Below are 22,381 nucleotides of genomic sequence, written 5' to 3' on the forward strand. Positions count from 1 at the left end.
TCATGCTGAGGCTAAAAGCTAAGAGCTTGTGACCCCGCAACCCCATCCCCTCCCCCAGACCACAGCCAGGGCTTAAGGCTCCAGGCTCCCACCAGGCTTCTGCTTGCTCCCCGTATTGTGAGACAAACAATACTTAGGCACTCTGCAAAATAAAGGACCCACAGCTCCTAGCTCCAGTCATGTCATTTATGTCCAGATTGGCCTGTGTGTGTATATGTGTGTATATATGATATGTGTGTGTGTGTGTGTGTGTGTGTGTATAATCTAGAACTCATGCCTACATAGAAGCCCAGTTGTTCTATTAGAATGTGTAAGAAAGATATCTTAACTGGCCAAAGGGAGAGAGAGCTTATCTTTTCTGAGCCAAAGAATTCGCATCACAATTTAAACACCTTGCCACTATTTCGAATTTATGATGAACTGAAAAAAAAAAAACCAGATATCCTGTAAAGTATTCCCCCTTAAGTCGAAATACTATGAGCTTTTATCTGCCTGAAAAGGGGAGGAGGGCTCCTCTATATTGACCTCTAGATTGAATTGTGCCACATAAAGCAGTGATCTCAAGTAATTTGGGTTTCAGCACCTTTAAAAAATATCAGTAATTGATATTTTACCCAGTTGAAAAATCATTTCATTTGATTTAGAAATAATATGAAGTGGCTCTGTTAAACCTAATGATTGGTATCTTAGAACAAAAAGGTCCCTATGGAAACCTGAAAGTAATTTAAGAGTATTTTGTCCTTCCAACAACTAGAATAGAGCCTTTGTTCTAAGTGTATTTACTACTTTAATTTTTTGAACTATGCTTGCAGTTAAGGTCGCTTACACTCTAGTTTTGCCTGGAATCAGGAATTTAGTGTCTTAGTACAATATGTGTTTTGCTACATTTCTGTGGTTCTGTGTTCATGTATAAGTGTGCATGCTCATGAGGCCTAAAACAAAGATAGATAAGAACACTCATTGAACAAAATGGAGTGGGGAGGAGGTTCCAAGGAGAAAATATTTCAGATGCTATTTTGCTATTTGAGTCTAGAGCAGGAACTGTGATTTCCTTAGAATCAGATAAAAACGGTCTTTGCCAACTTTTATTTTCAAAAATAAGAATTTATTCACTAACATTTCATATTTTTAAATGAATCAATCTTGTTTTGAATGGCTGGAATATTAAGATAAATCAACCTGATAAAAAAATTTGAATTGTTGTGTTACTCAGACTTAATTTGTTTATGAAAACTTACATTGGCAAAACAAAGGGAAAAAATTGTAGTTTATAATGAGTTTCTCTATGCTATTTTTATCAATAGCCCATACCAACATATGTCATGTAAATAAAATTAAAAAAAATACATCTTCAGCTAAATATTGTCAATGTGAATTAAATATCAATTTCAAAAGATTTACCTCTTGGTAAGAAGCAGAAAATTTCACTGATTGAACATGCACAGTTAATATAATTCGGTTTAAAAATGTAGAAAGTAAAAATATATTTATCCCAGTCAAAGGGTTTTATGAAGTTCAAATGGCAGGGAGAGGTAGATTGACTTTATGAAATGTGAATAAGTTTAAGATACACATTTTGTTAAATTTCATTTGTTAGTAAACTTTCCTTTTATAAACTCGTCTTTGCACATTTTGATTTTTAAAACAAATGCTTCGTTATTTACAGATATTTCTTATCTATTAATGAGTTAATAGTTTGAATGACAAGAATAAATTAAAATGGAATGAAATTACATCTCGCATAATTTGGATGAAGTATGTTGGTACTAGGGCTTACAACATGGAAAATTTGTTAATATGTGATGCTTTAAGTCTACACTGTTCTGTGGATCTTTGCTTTCTTTCAATAGTATGTTAAAACACAGTTTCCTTTCACTAACAACTATATTTTTTATAGGTCAAATATTTTAAGTCCAAATATGTAAATATTGAAAAGATAGAAAAATAACCTGCCTTCCATTAGTAGAAAAATTGTTTCTCAAATTAATTATCCTACCTTGAGAATAGACTCAGTAGACATTAAAGTGATTCACTGTTAAGATTAAATTGTGTTAAAGGTATTTTTACACTCCGTTTAAAACACTTTGATTTTCCTGTTTATGTGGCATTAGAAGTGGAACTTCTGCTATTACAAACCATAAAATTGCTTGCAGACTGTAATACTATAATCAAAGAAAAAGCTATAAAATAGAAATGTTTTACACACATCACCTTTTTTCAGTCACCTTTCTGATAGCATTTGTTCATCTTTGCACCATTATAAATTTTCTAAGTAAAAAAAAATGTCATGGTATTGAACACGATAAAAGATAAAGTTTTATTTTCAAAATGCAATCTCCAAAATCTTATCACTATAATATTTTCTTCCAAAGCCAGCAAGTCATGATGTTAAAGATTATCTAATTATATAATTATTTTACACTAGTAAGTTTGTTATTTGAAAATGTCATGATTAAGCGGTAAAAACTCTAGATCACAATTCTCATTTAACATGAGAAAAATTTAAATTAGTGTTTGTTTTCTCTGTATGATAAGAGTCTACTACTTATGTAGAAAGAGAGCACAATAGTATTTTTTAGAGCTTCTTTCTTTTTTCTCCGCAAAGTTAGCATTTATCCTCAGGATGGTAGTTCTCTGCTAAACTTAGAGACTAATGTTAACTGTCTCCTGACTTGTGATTGCCGAAGGAAGTAAAACTATTGTCTGGCCTTTTTCATGCTTAGGAGGAAGGCACAGTGAAATGTGTTGAATTATCCAGATGCCTGAAAGGACTGCAGCGAAGTCTTGGAACAACCTAAATAACAGAGCTAACACTCACTGTAAAAGGGAATCTTTCAACAGATACAGCCTACAGAGAACATCAACTTTAAAAGTGAAAGAGATTTCATTTTCTCAAAACAAATGTAATCTTGCTTACTTTTGAAATTTTTAGGTGGATGTCTAAGTCAACAGGAAGACTAGTGATTTCAAAATCAAATATGGAAAGACTCAGTGTTATTTTTAAAAATCATATAATTTATAACCCTGCATAGAGCTCTGCATGTATTTTTATTTTTTCAGAAAGGAGTGATCTGTCCATATCACCCCACACTTTTTCAAGTCCTAATGAATTTAACTACTTGAAACTTTACTCCCTAAATTTAAAAATGATTCATAGCATTAAGACAAACAGCTCCTTTATAAATGTTAGTGATCCCATTTCTATACCTGCTACTTATTAAAACATCTTTAAGAATTACAATGGTTTATGTGCTAGAAGATTAAAGCAAGAAGAAAATGTGGAAGACATGATTCAATATGGGTTGCGCATTTGTGAAAATGTTTAGATATCAAATTGATAAACTTGCTGAATTAAATAACATTATTATAGGATGTGTTTTAAGTACTCAAGAACTCAAGGTTAAAAAGCAAACCATATGTAATAGATATGCATTAGAAGAAATAGTGTACAGCATGTTAAACCTTTTAATGTTCTTTCTTATTAATTAACAAGACCAAAGTTTAGTGTTTCCTTTGAGGATATCAAGGCTAACAAACAATGCCATTTTAAATATAGAGTCTGCTTGTTGATTTTGGAGAAATGGCAAAACAAATAATCATAGTGAATATCTAGGATTAAATTATTTTTTAGAATGTAATAATTGACTAATCTGTAAATCCTTTCATGTTTATATTATTTACAATTTTTCTTTAAAGATCATTTAAACAAAGGCATAGAAACCACTAGATCCTGATGACAGTAGTATGTAGCTTCTTTAGAGTAAGGTATACACCTTAAAAATGTTAACAGCCTTCAGACCTAATTACTGTATTGAGGCTTTATTTAATTTGATCTGAAATAAAATTTATTTTCTTCCTTTGCGTGTTTTAGTCATGTTTTTTCAGTTTTTAGAAATACACTTATTCTTCTGACATTATCTACTAGTGTATCCGGATGTTATATCTTTTATTAGTTACTAGATATAGTCATAGCCTTATATTTATTCCTGGCTCAAATTATTTCTTAAAATTTAATATGTCTAAGGATAATCAACAAACTAGAAATGGAATAGATCCCATCAGTTTGATTAATCACCTAACGAAAGTAAGACCAATTTTTATTTGCTGTATTAGTCCCACTCAACTAATTAACCCTTTCATTAAGCTTCAAATGGCTCTTCTTTAAATAACAGTTGATAACATCTTTAAAATCTACTGAGAGGTAAAAGTCATACATTTACTTGATTTTTACTTCTGTGTCAGAAATTTAAATATAAAAGTTAAGAAAATTCATTTTACATTTTGGTTCCTAAACAAAGTGCCCTATTTATGCTTGTTTTTGGTCTAGAGTTCTTTGGTTTTATGCAATTCCAACTATTTCATTTACAATTCAAACCTACCATTCTTAAACTAATCTCCATACTTGATTAATCTCTGCATGCATACTGAATCTTTCTTAAACTCCAGTAACATAACAGTATTGATATTTAAGATTTAAAGCTCTTAGCAAATTAATCTTAAAATTAATTTTGCTAGCTTTTAACACTACCACATATTTGCAGCCACAGAAATTAACCCTAGAATTTGACAGAGTAGCACAATCTGTAAAAAAAAAAAATCCTGAATTCCAATTTGCCTCTCATTTTGCCTGACTCCTGGTCAAGTTCTTTCACAACTGTTTATGATGAAATATTACTCCAAACAAACAAAACAACACTGAATCTTGAAATGACAGAGTAGGGTATCTTTTAAAAAATAGTTTGAGCCAATATTGTAGATTGGCTATTCCTTAGTGGGCATGTAAGCTAATCATTTCATTTTACAGATGAAGAAACTGAGGCTCCCAAAATAACTTGCCTAAGATGTCTCCACTAATTGTCATGGAGCCAGAATAAACAACACTACTAGTTTGGTCAATTTTGAAAGGAAGTTTAGATAGTCCTTGACTTATTTTCAAAGCCCGATTTTCCTGCAGGGCTGTTGTGAAGATTAAATGCGAATGTGTGAAAGCAACAAAGTGATCATAATTCGTGGCACTTCAGAGTGCTCAATAAATGTTTTTTCCCCCTTCTTTTCTCTTTCCTGCTTATGCCTTATGACTATTTCTCAGACTCCTTGCCAAGATCCTGACTTTATACTGCCAAGATTTGAGGCACCAGAGATGCAAGCAAGGCACTGAAAGAGGGTTTTGGGAGACTCATGCTATCAAAAGTGTAACAATCCAGTTATTCTCTCACTTTAACTACAATTTGATTATAATATCTGAAAAGACACATAAACTACCATCCTCCTACTCAAGTGTTCCAAGAAACCTGGCACAGAGAAATGGGTACATGCTTTAATTCTCACCCTTCACACCCTCAATCTAGGTTAGGATCTGAAATCATAATACCAAAAAAATGAACATTTGACCATCAAAATGTGACTTTATGTTCAAATTCATAAGCTGCAATTGAAAATTTCCTCACATGTAAATTGTTTCTTAGTTTTTCTTCAACTATATAGTCAAAAAGGAGACGCACAGCTCATTCTTTGGTGCCTTTATACGTACTAGCTTGACATTAAAAGAACTGTTAATATTGTATAAACTGTTATACCATCTGTGTTATAATTCTGACTCATCAGGTTTTATGGAATGCCCCCCAAACCATTTCCTTCATTCCACCAGGCATGTCATCAAAGGAGAATAAATTAAGTATTGTGCCAGAAAATGTGGTCCATTTTCTAAAAGGCATCTATCTATCTCTAGCTTTCAGAAATGCCTTTTGGAGTGAGCAATGTGGAAACAGTGTCCCCATTGTTGTATAGGAATGTCATGAATTAGATCCCCACCCCAGCCTTTTATATAGAAAAAGAATAAAAGTGTTCATCGGAGTTTAGAATTATCATATTTTACAGCATATGCTAACATGCTAATGAGATAAAGTATTATTACATCTTTGCTGAGGCCATTATGGATAATTGAGCTGTGTACATCCGCCCTACTAGATTATAAACTCTGTGATGGTGGAGACAACTTCAACTTTGTAGTTTTATGAGACTTTTTTTAGATCGTGTTGACACTTCCATTGTTGGTCTAGTGACTAGGTTGAATATTTGTATTGGGGGATATCAGAAATGCCAGCTCTTTTGCACTTTGTAAATTCCATTTCAACACTATTTACTAGTGACCAAAAACCATATAGATAACATGAGCAATTCTTTAACTCTGTCTAAAATATATAACTGAGAGATCAAGCAATGTTCCCCAAGTAAATAAAGATAATTCTAGGGAATTTCTCTGTAAAGATTTAGACAGCTCACAGAGAAGTTCCTTTTGGTGGTTTGGAATAGAAAGGAGTAGGGAAAGATTAAGGAGACGCCAGTTCAAAGTGTTAGAGAGAGGTATTTTACATCTCAAAGAGGGGGAAGGGTTAGGAATCTAAGAAGACTAAAGCTGGGAATTTGGCCCTTTCCTTTCCTACTGACTGCTCTAAACTCCCTCTCCTAAAACCAGGTGGTGGTATCAAAAGGGACCTGGAGTGAGAATCAGGAGATCTCAGCTTGAGCCTGTGCTCTGTCACTAACTAGCTGAATGACATTTAAGCAAATCACTTACTAGATTACCTCTGAGGTCTCTTCCCACTCCATAAATCTGCTCTTTATCTCATTCCCCACTCCTTTTTATTCTTTTGTCCCCCACCCCACACCCACCCCTTCTTCCTGGTATTCCTTTTAACTGCAATAATAGCAGTAATGAATTAATAACTTCTGGAGAGAGAGCTGAGATGGTGTGTGGAGAATTAATGGAGACTTTGGCTTTTTGTTTCTGCTGTGAACTTTTTTCTTTATTTCCATGAGTTTTCTTTGTTTATTAAATTTCGATTTCTCATAAATTTAAGTTGCTTATTACATTTAAGTATTCAATATTCTGCCAAAAACATTTCTTCTTTGTGGATATAAATGTTAACACAAAGCATTTGGTCACAAAGAGTGCAGCAAATCAGGGATTAACGTGGAATTATTCTACATAGACCTACCGTGTAGAAAAATACTCTAGAAAAGAGAGCATTGGAATCCACTGCTCAGGTTGCATTTTACATCATCTTTTAAACTATAAATAAGGGTTGTAAGTCAGCAGAAAGATTCTAGGAAGCCCTTTGACTATAATAGTGTCCTAAGTGGTATAGTGCTTTACCTCATGACATGGACACGTGACTGGCAGAGATTTGGGCAGATCGATGGTCTGTTTAATTCTCTTTCCTCCCATTGTTTAAGGACCCTTTTGAGTCACACCTCCCGCAGGAAGCTTTCCTTGTTAAATCCAGCACTCTGCGTTCTCTGCCTCATTTACATTACCATGACACTCGAGTTCTATTTTTTTTTTGAATTGTGTACTTGGGTATTTAAAGAGACAATGATGATCTGTGGCCTGTTTCAGAGCTTGACAATTTTCAAAACGCATCAACATACATATATTATTTTGTTTGATATTAACCCAAAACATGTGAGGTAGATGGTTGAAATGATGCCTATTTCCACTGGCATAAAATTGGGACTGCAGAGGTTGAGTGAGTAACTCGGGTCTCCACACAACTTGATTAATCGCCCCTTCTCAGAAATCCCAAATGCCAAAATTTCACACAATCTCTGTTCCTTCATCTGTGTCACTTTCACAAAGTGTGCTCTTTACTTCCACCTGGCTCTTCAAAAATGATATGAACTGTTATTTCTACTCTATCAGTTCCCTTAAACATGGAATACCAGTACCTGAAATGTGAAATCTTTGGCAATTCTGTCATTTTATAATTCATAAGCAGAACAGCCTGGGTAGATTTTTCACCTAAACTCAAAACAGATTTAATAATTTAGACACCCTCACCCTAAAAAACACAACAGGCAAAGATGGGTTTAATAATCTGTAACATTGACTGAGGGTTTACTATGTGCCAGGTACTGCTCTAAATATATAAATATCTTACACCATGTCCTTATTAGATAGGTAATTACTAGTATTGCCTTCTGTTCTAGGATGATGAACTGAGATTGTGAGAGGATAAGTGATTTGGCACAATGGAGTTTGCACTAGAAGCCAGGCCAGCCTGTGACTCCACACCATTTCAGAAATCGTTATTTTCATCACAAAGGAGACACAGCAAACCCATGATGGGAGCATTTGGATTAGTAAATCAGAATAAAGCCCCAGTGCTGGTGTCAGTAATAGAATTTTACTCCTCAGAGCTTCTAAGGGAGGGAAATGGAACTTTCTGGGACAGAGTCACATGTTGGTTTAGCCTCCAATGAGAGACTTACGGGGGAAAAAGTTTAAGGACAGGGACAGTTGACTTCTTGAATACTGCACTGTCCAACAGAATGATAATCCAAGCTGTACATGTAATTTAAAATTTTCTTGTAGCCACATTAAAAGAGTAAAAAGAAATAGGGGAAATCATGTTTAATTATATATTTTATTTAGCCCAATATATCCAAAATATTCTCATTGGTACATTTAATGAATATAAAAATTAGCAATGAGATATTTTACCTTTTCTTGGTATTAATTCTTTCAAATCTGGTGCATATTTTATGCTTGTAGCATATCACATTTCAGACAAAACACATTTCAATGCTCAATAGTACATGTGGCTAGTGAAGACCATATTGGACAGCAGGACATACTTAAGGGATTTTTGCTGCCTTCTGGCACCAACTGCTCTATTAATAGCACCAGCTATTCTGTCTCCCTCTTTCTTATTTATCATCCACAGAGTGGCTGTTAGCTGTTTATATTGCTATGTCAATGTTTCCATCTCATCAAACCATCTCTGTTAGTAAAGGGTTCACTCCATATTCATCTCATAATAACAACTAACATTTATTGAATATGTATTATGTGCCAGGCATGTTTCTAAGTGCTTTAACTTTATATATATTAAGACATAAATTCCTCACAGCAACTCTGTGAGCTAACCTTTTACACCTTCCCACTTTACAACTGCAGAAACTAAAGTTATTTAACTGCCCAAAGTTACCCAACTATTAAATAGAGAAGCCTTGATTCCAGCCCCAAAGCTTAACTATCTCTCCACCCCCACTCTACACCGGCCACAGTCTACAATCAGGGCCCCAGACAACTGGCTAGGTAGCACTTTATTTGATTCAGTGGCAGAAGTACAACTTGATCTTAGCTTCTCCTGGGCTCTCCGTGCTGTGCAGGATTTAGACACAACTGCTCTTCTTTTCTGTGGTGGTTGCCCATAGCAACTAGTATATAGCACATATGTACAGTTTGTGTCTATCTGCGTGGGTCTGTGTCCCCCCCCCACACACACAATCAAACACAAACTATAGAGTTCATAAAAACCTTAACAACAGTAGAGCCAGAAGGGCTCTTAAATACCTTCACATCAAGAAAGTGTGACATAGCATGTTAAAAAGACTCGCTCAAAGTTCCACAATTGAACTAGAACCCAGATCATTTGACTTCAAGATATTTAATACCTACTAAATTCCTCTTATGCATAGCTCTTCCTACTTGAAATGTAGGAAATGCAACAGCTTAGCAAGTCTATTTTTACTAATAAACACTTTATCAAATGTTTATCTTTTCTCCCAAATACCATTTTTAAATTTTGTCAGTATTTGTAAAAAGTGTTTATGCTTTTTAGAAATTTAAAATTGGAGAACTCAGATTTAAAGTGGATTCCTCTTGCCTTATTTTGTTCTTCCCTTTAGTTAAGCGTTTACATTATTTTCTAAATGTTTCACCACATCGACAGCAGATTGAGTTGTTTAAGGATTAAGACACTAACGTACACTTATTTAAATTCCCTACCACGCTAATTCTGAGCCCTTAATAAATGTGTAATTAATTTGAAATTTAAATTGTATAATAAACTGTATGAAGGGGTAGAGTTTAGCCCTTTCATTATATAGATTCTTTATAACAATGTTAAAACGCACTACTCAGAAGGCATTGTCACCAGCTTGACCTTTAGGATTAGTGCTGGTAGCCATTTCAGCAAAGGGACAGCAGTAACATCTCACAAAGATTCCTTCTTTCAGCAACAAACTAGCGATCGCTCTTTCCTCGGATCCTTCTATTTCAAAGTAGAGAGTTTGACCATAGTTTAAATGTTTCCCACTTAAGCACACTTAATTTCTTATTTAAAAAAAAACTCTCGGCTTTTATATATTATGTTTCAAAGAGGAGATGGCTGTGAAACTTGAGCCCTGACACACAACCTCAGTCTGACTTTTTTAAGTGCTCAGAAAACTGTTCTTCTAATAAGCATGACGAGAGCCCACTCTTTAATGATTTTTTGTCAGCCTACATAATTTATTCTAAATCATTAAAAAATCAAAATAGTTTACATTAAATAAATCCTTGAGTATGAAAGAGGATGGTTTCATCCTTTGTTGAATAAAGGCTGAATAATAAAGAATGAAAACACAAAGCTAGCTAGTTCCAGTGTAGAAGAGTGACTCAGTAATGGCAGCTTAATTTGAAGGAGCTGTTACTTAACAAAACTTTTAAAATGACACATTCTTGACTTATTTATAAAATCATGCAAAAAAAAAAACCTTTAGGGACTATGGGAAATTAGTTTTGTTCTGGCTTTTAACATTTTCAGAGCCTACCTCAGTGAATGCTAAGTACAAAAACATATGAATTAACATTAAGGTGGTTGAGAAAGACTCCTGTTTTTTTGTTTATTGCTCTTTGATTTTTTTTAGTAGCCCATTGTAAAAGCCCTGGGGGCACACCTTCAGAATACATGAATAATGTCAATAATAACTAATACTAGCCTGCAATGGAAAATACTGTTTTCAAAACCACAGGTTAGTTCCTGGAAGTCAGCCTGTCAGAGAAAGGATGTGGTATAGCTTGTGCAACAAGGGGAAGAGAGATCTGTTGACTTCTGCCTCCTAGAGGGTTGAAATCGAAAAGAATGATACTTGAATATAGTTCATTCAGAAAACAATGAAGACGAAGACTTTATCACATTTTGAAAAGCTTCACTAATCACTTTTGGGAAGTTGAATGAAAAAAGAACTAATGTTGCAGGATAATGGTAAGATGAAAATGTGTTAACTTTGGGCTTGCCAAATCAGCCTGGTTCATTTTGGTTGTTATGCAGACGTCATTGACATCCCTTTTTAAGTGAACCCCCAAATCTCACTTCTCATTGTTGTAAACTAGAAGAGTCATTGTTATTCACCTGGTTTAAAATTTCTGTGCAGTTGTAGAGTTCTATAGCCAAGTAAGTTTCACAAAATAAACTCATTGCAGGCGCAGGAAAAGCAGCTCTTTTGAAAATACCTTGTGATCAGGCTCTAGGTCACGACCTGGGTCTTGAGAAACTTGAGTTAGTAGATGTTAGTTTTTCTTAGCTCTTTGTTTACCCTGGACTTAGACATTTTGTATTATTAAAAACCTGTGGTTTTTAAGGACATTCTATTTATCTTTCCAGGCTTTTTTGATGGAAATGCCTGGATTTTCTTGGAAACAGGGATTTTATTGTGGATTCCTGGTGCCCCTTGGAGAGGCTTATTTTTCTGGACAATAGTTTTCCTTAGTGTCTCTACTCTTTTCATCTCCCAAGGGTCACAAGCTCCCAAGGTCGAGAAAAGTGCATCCTTTTGTTCTAATGAATCTGAAATTCCATTTTAAAAAGTCTGCAAAAGGGGCTTTTAGTTAGTAACTTAAGGCATATTTCCACTGCATGAAGTATCCAGAGGGTCAGCTTTTAAGACATTTGGAAAAAAAGAAAATCCAATTCAGTTAAAGTCAGAGAATTGAGCCGCAGTATTATTTAGCAAATCATACTTTGTTATTGCCACCTAAGAGTTTAATTTTTGTTATCTGTACTTTAAAGTGTGTTATACAACATAGGCATGCTAGCTCACCTCTTTAAAAAGGATAAGAACCAGTAAACTTTGCATTAAGAAGTAAATTACCATTTCTTCTGACTATAAGTGGAATTCTCAAGGTGCAAAAATTTCTATTGCTCTAGACTGTATCTCGTCCTCATGACAGCATAAACATTAAAATGCTTTGTGAGTTCATGTTGTATTGGTGTATGGTATTTTCATCAATAAATCGATCTTTCAGGAAAAAGTGCATAACTATTTTTAGTTAAAAGCTGCACGACTACCTAATAGCCACATGTGACTATTTTATATTTAAAAATTATGAAAATTTCTCTCGAGAGTTGTTTGTTATTCTAAACTATAATTTAAAACAAACAAACAAACAAACAAACAAACAACACCTCTCAGTGCCTCAGTGCCATCAATCTTTGATTAAGCAAGAAAGAAATGTGGCTTCCTCTAATTTTTTCCTAATCATGCTATTCAGAACACTACAGAAACTGTGCTTGGTCGGCATACATTAAATGCACGTAAAGTTACCATTGAAGATTAAAAGAAAATATAATGGTAACATATTGTAAACTTACTACTACTGAAAAGCTTCACATGACACTATTTTTTTAAATCACCTATTTGACTTTTTCATTTTTACAGTAATAATTATTTAATTATTTCCCTTTAATCCTTCAAAAATATGTCTCATAAATAACTATGCTAATTAGCTTGGCTTTCTATGCTTCCTAAGCTCATGGTTCCTCCTATTCTCTACATTAGTCCTTTATTTATTCTACAGCTCAACTGGGCTTTCTTTATTTCCCATCTTCACTCATGCCCTTCTTGCCATCTAGAATGTTATCCTCATCTCTGAGACTTATCCATTCTTCAAGGGCCATTTGAAATGCCATCTCTCCCCCATCTTTCCAGCTGAAGTGAACACTCCTTGTTCTGAATTTTAGCTATAGTATAATAAAGTGTTTCATCTTCCTCACTGGACTGTAAGCTCATGGGCACTAAGATCTTGGTCTTGTTCACCACTGGATCCCTCCAATTACTTGGCACAAAGCTAATGTTATAGACATGGGAAATTATACCAATTTTCTAAATATACACACAAGATTTCATTGAGCTTCATCTGTACTGACAAACCAAAGGCAATAGCATTACACACATGGCTTTATGCTGTTTTGACAAATATTTCACTCATGCCAATTCATTGTGGCCTATTTAGATCATTTGTAATGTTACCACAGTTATAGATATATTTAACCTACATTATTGTACTCATGTGAGCTAATGAAGAAAGTAATTTGGCTGCAGCAATGTGAAATCTGGTTCTAGTTAAATCTAGTTTGCATTAACACTTGATAAGATAACGTTTTTCACATATCGATTCACAAATTGACAAAGACTAAAGAGCTTGATCAAGCAGGGTTGATACAGGGAAACAGACTCATTTATTTCAGGCAGGAATATAAGTTGGTACAATTTCTGTGGAAAGCAATTTGGTAATTTGGTAGTAGTCATCAAAATAAAAATTGAACAAGTAATTGCACTCAGAGGAATGTATTCTACAGTTAAATTTCTACCTGTATACCAGAATACTTATGGTCTCCTGAGGGAAGTACAGAGGAACTATTCTTGCCTAAGCATTAAACCTGAATCTAATAAAACCTCCTGATCACACCATTAGTTTGCAGGAATTACAAGGAAGAGGGGAGAACATATTAAACAATATCATACAATGCATTTAGCAAAATCCAGAAGGTAAGAAACTGTAGGACAATCAATCCAGTTTTGCCAACAAATAAATTGCAAGGAAAAAAGGGAGGGGTGATTTATAAATTAAAAGAGACTTAAAGGTATGTCAATCAAATGTAATGTGTGAACCTTCCTTGTTTTGATTCTGATCTTTACAAATTAACTGTAAAATAACTGTCCATAGGGGAAATTTGAACATTGACAGCATGTTATTGATATCGAGAAATTGTTACTTTTTATAGTAATAGTATGTAGCTATTTTTAAAGGGATACTTAACTTTATGATATATAATGAAATATTTATGGAAGAAATTTGCCTCAAAACAATCTGGTGGGGGAGGTGGGGGAGTATAGATGAAACAGCTTTGCCCATGACTTAATTGGTTATTGTTAAAGTTGGGTGCTCAGGATAGAGACCATTGTGCTGTTTTCCCTATTTTTGTATACATTACGCATTTTCCCTATAAAAGGATGTGGGGGAGTGTAATGTTTTATGGCAGTATAGCTTGTACTAAGAAAGAAATCTAGGAATAACATATATATCTGGAATAAGGACTGGTTAAATAACTTATAGTCACACAATGGAATACTATGGTATTATTAAAAATAAATGTAGATGATATATTAGATAGATAATAGATCTAATATGGAATCATCTCTAAGATATAGTGAGTGAATAATAATGTAGGACAATATGAATAATATTCTTCCATTTGTACAAAAAAGGGGATAAATATACACATTTGTACATGTATTTACATAAATTATTTCTAAAAGTATTCTTAAGAAATTGCTAACAGTGGCTGCCCCTGGAGAAGGGGCTTGGTGTTTTAGGAAAATGGGGGTGAGAGAGAGAGAGACATTAGCTGATTTACTCAACTAAGAAAAATACTTTCCATTTTTTTTTAACATTTTAAAACATGTCCCAGACCAGTAGTTAAGACTTAAACTTCTTGAGTTGACTCATGCTCATTGCCAATAGGTGCTTGAAACATTTTTTGCTGACTGGTAAAAGTTGGGGGGTTAGAACACATTTTGAAATTATCTGCAAATTGGCAAGCATTAATGTTCTCCTTTGTGTCAAAGGAAATATATGCATTTCTCACTCACAAAGAGAAACTTTCCCATTTGGAGATTCCCCAGAGAGACCTTTGTTTATAACTAAACATATGCTTTCAAGGGCTACGAAGCTACAGAGGAAATTCTACTCTCTAGAGCAATGGCAGAGATAATATGAAACAGCAGATAATCCAAACCTCATAATATTTTGTTTTGAAACACACAATATTATTTTTAGAAGCAGTCCATTATGTTTTTAATTATGTTTTGCTGAAGATAATAAACATATTAAAGTGAGTTTGTAGTCTCTGAGCATCCACCAACAAAAGGTGGTGGAAGACATGGGCCAGAAATATGCTTTGTGGTCAAGTAGATACTGATAACCTATAACTAGGTCAGAAGATGGTGACTGCAGATTTTTATTTCACTTCCCGCCACCATTTAGATATTTTGCCTTTGCTTTCATATGACCTCCTTTCCAAAATCTTTCTGAGAGCATTCCATCTAACTCTCCTTCCAAACCAAGGTTTAAAATAACAGTATTTATCTGTAAGAAGAGAAGAAATCATTAGCATCCTTTCTATTTATAAAGTAAAAAGATTAGGGTATTATTCAATTAATATGTTCCACATGGACAACTCCATTATTCCTGCCTAGTGAAAGGTGAGTGTCCTATACACCAGTTCCTCCAGGTATACAATTTAAAAAGTAGGACAGAAGCCTTAGGTAAACCATATGGAAAGCTGTAGATCACTGATAAGAAGACATTGTTTTAAAAACATTTTTGTTGTTTTTTTTCTGGGGTTTTGTTGTTGTTGGAGATGGAGCTGGTGGGTAAAACAAAAACTGTACCAGGTGAAATAATGAAATAAATCCCTTTCCTGAACACCACCGCCTGACTATTGTGCTGGGTACTTCTATATGTGGTAACTTGTTCATCCTCACAAAGACCCAGTAAAAGAGGTGAGGGCAGAGAGCAGCTGCATGGAGCAGAGAAAAAATGGTGACATCTCCCAGATTTCTCGCTTAGCTGACAGAGTAGATGTGATGCCTTTAACAGAGACGAGGAGCACAGCAGGAGCTGCAGATTTTGGTGAAAGTTAGGAAGAGTTAGTGAGTTCCATTTTCCACAGGATAATTGGTGGGTCAGTAGGTCCTGACAGGTCACATGGTGCATAGTGGGTCATAACCTTTTAGCCAGTGAAAGAAACAAGCCATCCTTTCTATTCTTCTGAAAATCTTAATTCTCACCATATGTTTTGCTGCCCATGGCATATTACAGATCATTGGTCGATTTTTTAAATGAAGGAAAACTGTATTTCCATTGTTCTTGTCTTTGTACGTTTCACACTTATATTAGCAATAGAAACGTTTTATTTCTTTAAAGCACAAGTGACATGAAAGTGTATTTCATTTACTACAATAGTTGTGTTCCCCTAAAGTGGCATATATATCCATTCATTTTTAACTCTCTTTAGCAAAGTTCTTCTTTAAAGAAATACAAATATCCAGTAAATCATAAGAAAATGCTCAACCTCACTCCACAGTTAAAGAACGTAGGTTAGAACAGCATTATTCACCTTCTCATATGGCAAGGATATAGGGGAACCAAAAGGCACTCTGCAAAGAATAATAGTGCGAATATAAATTCCTGCAACCTCTTTGGCCAATGTCCATGCACTTAATCACTCTCTACCACCCTGCTATCTAAGTTTTGTGACTTTCTTCTGCAAATATATGCCCACAAGTACAGCAAAACTTGTTTAAGAATATTTATTGCAATATTGAAATAGCAAACAGCTAGAAAGAGCTTAAATATCCATGAATGAGTGACAAGTTAAATAAATTAAGGTACATCAAGCAATGGAATAACACTAAGGTGTTAAAAAGAATAAAGATCTATTTATATTGGGCTCTATGTTTAGTGTGATCCCATTGGTGTCCAAACAAAACAAAAATGAACAAAAATTTTTTTTCTCTCTCTGCTTGTATATTGTGGAAAAATTTGGGATGAATTCTTAAGAATTCATTACTGCCTACGGGCAAGATTAGGCTGGGACAAGGACAGAAGAAGATATTTCTTTTCATTTTTTATCTTATTCTATTGTTTGACTTCAAAAAAATCTGTGCATATGTATCAAACACAATAGAAAAAGATGCTGAAAATGTTCTTTGAGAATAAATTATATCAATTTTGTAACCTTTTAAAACCTGTGTCTCTCTTTTGATACATCTAAAACTGTCAGGCCCTCCAAAGTACAATTTGTAATTTAAAAATAAATTAGTTATTGTAACTGCAAACAAATCATGACAATACAGCAAAATGTTTAGTTTTCAAAACTTACAGTATGCCCCTCCCTAGATATTTTAATACTATCTCATCCTGAAACCTCCCTTAATTCTCTTCAGAATGTACTATGTCCTTAATGCTCTTTTTTGCTTTATTTTATTTTTCATTGGATATAATTGGCATATAACATTGTGTACAATCAATTTAATATGTTGATTTGATACATTTATATATTGCAACATGATTACACTCTTACCATTAGTTAACACCTGCATCACATGACATAATAACCATTTCTTTTTGTGGTGAAAACATTTAAAATATAGTCTTTCAGCAACTTTGAAGTATATAATACAGTACCACTATAATCAATATGCTGTGCATTAGCTCTCCAGAACTTATTCATCTTCTAGTTGTAACTTTTAAAAATACTTTTAAAACAGCTTTATTGAGGCATAATTGACATAAAATAAACTGTACATATTAAAACTGTATCATTTGATCCTTGTTGCCAAATATATAAACCCATGAAACTATCATTACAATCAAGATAGTGAACATATCTAAAGTTTCCTGGTGCCCCTTTATACTCCCTTTGTCCTCCATCCCTATGTCTGGAATATCTCTGACCTGTTTTATGTCACTATAGAGAAGTGTACGTTTTCTAGATTTTTTTTTATATGAATGGAATCATGCAGTATGTAATCATCTCGCCTGGCTTTTTTTCATTTGGGGTAATTATTTTGAGTTTCATCCATGTTGTTGTATGTAACAAAACTTCATTCTTTTTTATTGTTGAATAGTATTACATTGTATGAATGTACCAGAATTTGTTTATCCATTCACTTGTGAAAGGACATATGAGTTGTTTTCAGTTTTTAGTTATTACAAATAAAAATGCTCTAAATATCCACACATGAGTCTTTGAATGAACATATGCTTTTATAGCTCTTGGACAAATACCTAGGAGTAGAATGGCTGGATCGTACAGTAGGTGCATGTTAAGCTTTTTAAGAAATTGCCAAAATATCTCATCATAAGAAAAAAATTCTGCGGCTATGTATGGTGACAAATGTTAAGTGGACCTATTGTGGTGATCATTTTGCAATATGTAGAAATATCAAATCACTATGTTGTACATCTAAAACTAATATAATGTAGTACATCAATTATATCTCAATTTAGAAAATAAATAACATAAAATAAATTGTCAAATTGTTTTCCAAAGTGCTTGCACCATTTTACATTCCCACCAGCAGTGTATAGGAGTTCCAGTTCTTCACATCCTAGCTAATATTAGGTATAAGCAATTTTTTTTATTTTAGTCATTTAATAGTTGTGCAGTAGTATCTCATTTTTTAAATTTGTATTTCATTAATAACTAATGACATTTAGCATCCTTTCCATGTGCTTATTTGCCATCCATATATCTTCTTTGGTCTATTCAAATCTTTTCCTTTTTTTTTAGTTGGGTTACTTGTTTTTTTTCATTATTAAGCCTGTAAGAGTTCTATATATTCTGTATACAAGTCTTTTATCAGACAGAAGGTTTGTAATGATCTTTTTCCAGTCAATACCTTTGTGTTTACATTTCATAAACGGTGTCCTCTGAAGAGCAGAAGTTTTAAATCTTTATGAAGTCCAATTTATAAATTTATTATTTTATAGATGTGCTTTTGGTAATATAGCTAAGAAATATTTGCCTTACCCGAGGTCAAAAAAGATTTTCTTCAAAGTTTTCTTTTATAAATGATATAGTTTTAATGTTATAGTTTAGACTAGGTCTGTGACATATTTGAAGTTAGCTTTTGTGTATGATGTGAGATATAGATTAAAAATTTATTTTGCATATAAACATAAAATATTCCAGTACCATTTGTTGAAAATACAACCTTTACTTTAGTGGTCCAATCATTACTATGGTGTTAGGGATGCTGTTTAAAACCTTGTACCAATATTTTATGTTTTTGGTTTTTTTCACCCTGGGTCCTGCCTTTATCCTAGTTATTAAGATAAAATATAACAGGGAACCAGAGTGTCGTAACTGGTTATCTGCATCCTTTAATATAAATTTTAATGGTACGGGTAGAGATTAGGGATCTTTTTTCCTGACATTTCTTTATGTTAGAAATTTATCAGAAAAACCCCAAAATTAAATATTTGTTTTGGAAACAAAATAACAAGGGAAAAGTTATACAAGCATAATATTCCAAATAGGAAAGAGATCATGGTCAGATATAGTTACAGCTGGAGAAAGAACAGACAGCCAAATAGCAACTAAATAGTGGGGACTGCGGGTCCACGGTAATTCATATCATCAGCAAAAAGTGTGCTTTACTTCTTGACTCCTCATTTTTTCTGCTTGGAATATCTGTCACTGCTTTCAGCTTCTTACCCTCTCTAGCCACTACCTTTTTGGAGACTCTGTCCCAGACTGTGTGACAGCTTGTCAGTGACTTAAAGCCTGAGCAATTCTCTGCTTGTCTTACTGCTATAAGGAAGGAAGTGTGTTTTTATAGTTGGCCAGTTGAAAGCTTTCCTTGTATAATTATTTTATTTTATTTGTGATAAATAGGTTCCATAAATAATATCTACCTTATATCCTTTTTGAACAGTATGAGATATAAATTCTCTTAGAAGAGGCTAAAATCACACTCCCTCATTCCCTATTCCTGTATTCTGCTTTCTTCTTCACTGTAGCATATCACCATATATCACCATCTACCATTCTATATATTTTACTTCTTTCTTTTTGGTTTGATCATATAGATATAAGAGCCATAGGATAGGGATTTTTGTTGATTTTATTATTGTGTCCTCAGTACTAGAACAGTCCCCGGTACAAAGAAATGCTCAATTAATATTTTTAAATGGACAAACAAATTATAAATTAAACATTATGAACTAAACAAAGGAACCTAACCACTGTGTATAATGTTGTATCACGGTTCCAAATAATGAGAAACATATGCTATTTGTAGATGATTATTTGCTTTAAAATGTAGATAACAATAATAAAAAGCTATGCATTACATTATCGAGGAAGGTGCTGATTTTATTTATTAAATGTAAATCAGGGGAAAATAATTTAGGCTATATGGATTTAAGCATTATGGGTCTATTCATAGATATGTCCTATTTTAGCCTGATTTCTCTGAGTATTATTGTCAACCAACTCATACTCTCTGATTCTACATTAATAATAATTGTAATTTTCATGTAACTGTTTAAAGAGACAGAAATCAATGATTTAGCATATGCTTCTTAGACTACTACTGTGTGCCAAACACTATGCAAAGTCCTGGTCATAGAATGGGAAGAAAGCAAATAGGGCTTCCATATTCTTGGTATTTAAAGATAATTAGGGGAACATACCTTAAATAAATAAATTTACAATAAATATTTAATCATAAACTATGATAAATTTTCTAAAGAAAAAGAACAGGATGCCATTGGATTAGGTGACCAGAGAAAGTCACAGAAAGTAACAGTTAAAGTAAGATACGAAATATGAGTAGGAGTTAACCATACAAAAAGAATGGAAATAATATTTCAGAATGAGAGAACAGCAAGTGTCACAGATCTTAGGTAAGAAGGAATGACAGGTTTGAGGAAGTGAAAAAGGTCAGTTTGACTATATATCATTATATAAGAGGATAATTAGATCATACTGTTTTGTGGGCAATGTTAAATAATTTGCAACTTATCTAAGGTTGCAAACTTGAAGGGTTTGAGCCAGGCAAAATGATATTATCTAATTTTCATTTAAAAAATCACTCTAGTTGCTCTAAAGGGAATGCATCGGTTAGAGAGAAGAGTTGGTAGACAGCATCCAATAATGAGGCTATTAAAGTAATGTAAGAGAAAAATGTTAGTAGCTTAAGGCAGAATGGTGGCAGAGGAAATGTAGGAATGAGAAGACCCAGATCTGAGCCTTGAGAAATGGTCATTGAAGAGTTGTATAGAAAAGTGAGGTGTCGTGAAAGCCAGAACCTGGTTCCAAGAGAAAAGGAATAATCAGGTGTGTCAGAAACTGTGGAGAGGTTGAATTGGATAGGAATGAAAAGTATGTCCCACTGATATGGCAACTTAGTAATTTTATCTGACCTCTGTAAAGGGAGTTTTAGTGGATCCAAAAGCTATGTAGAAGTGGATCAAAGGGAGTATAGGTTTTCTGTCTTTGGCATGTCATCGCTGCTGAAAACAACAGAAAGTAATGGTTAATAGATGAGAAAATAGCTACTTAAAAGCCTCAAAGATTTGAGCCTCAAACTAAGAGACTGTAAGGACACAAAGAAGTGAAGTAATGAAACCAGCTTTGTCCTAAAGACAATTGCAGAATTTGGGGAGTTTGAGGATTTCAGTTTTGCAAAAGCCACCCAAAACCGGGTTAAAAATCACAAGTCCAGCGACCAATTAAAGGCAGAAAGTCTAATAGAAGTTCTTTTCCCAATAATTGGCACCCAAAATGAATAGACCCTCAGTGAAGGAGAACTTAACTTGCTTTCTCACCCAGTCCCACCCAGGGGACTACAAAGGAATATTACCTTGGTGTTTCTAAGCAGAGCAAAAAGGAAATATTTGGCCTAGAAATTGTCATCATACAGCCCCCAATTCACCCTGCCCAGGCGACTCAAGAAATCTCTGGTCAGAACTTTAAAGCGATTCTGGCCTGTTAATGTTCCTAGACATTTAGCAAAAGCATAGATCTTTTGTGAAGAAATTCACTTCTGACCTAGACTTTAAAGAATTTATTTAAATTATTTTATAAGGAAAGCGATCAGCTCACAGAAAAAGGTTAATAATCAAACAAGCAATTGAATCACCACAAGTGAGAACTGGTGAAAGTAACAGACAACAGCGCCATATCCTGAAATAATTTAGGTACTAGAATCATTAAACACAATATGAAGAACTATGCCTACTATGTTTAAAGAGAGAAAAATATGTGTGGGGAACAAGAAATTCTAAAGAATTGCCATATTTGAAAATTATTTCATCGAACTTCCAGAAGGAAAAAAAGATCATGATTGAAGAGATTGCCAGCAAATTAGAAACGATTAGAGAATTAGTGAATTAGAAGACATTTCAGAAGAAGTTATTCATAAGAGAATAGATCTTAAAAGTTATCACAAGAAAAAAAATCTATAACTGTGTGGTGGTGATGGATAAATAACTAAACTCATTCTGGTAGTCATTTCATAATATATATAAATATTAAGTCATTATATAGTACACCTACAATATAATGTTATATGTGAATAATATTTCAATTAAAAAAATATTCAGAAATAAGCACAGAGAGGCAAAGAGATAGAATACAGTGTTCCCTTTATCTCTGAGGGATAAGTATCTATAAGCCCGGTAGATACTTGAAACCACAGATAGTGCTAAACCCTATACATACTATGTTTTTTTCTATACTTACCTACCTCTGATAAA

Source organism: Rousettus aegyptiacus, unplaced genomic scaffold (genome assembly GCF_014176215.1).
Source record: "Rousettus aegyptiacus isolate mRouAeg1 unplaced genomic scaffold, mRouAeg1.p scaffold_m13_p_9, whole genome shotgun sequence".
In the NCBI taxonomy this organism is placed as follows: Eukaryota; Metazoa; Chordata; class Mammalia; order Chiroptera; family Pteropodidae; genus Rousettus; species Rousettus aegyptiacus.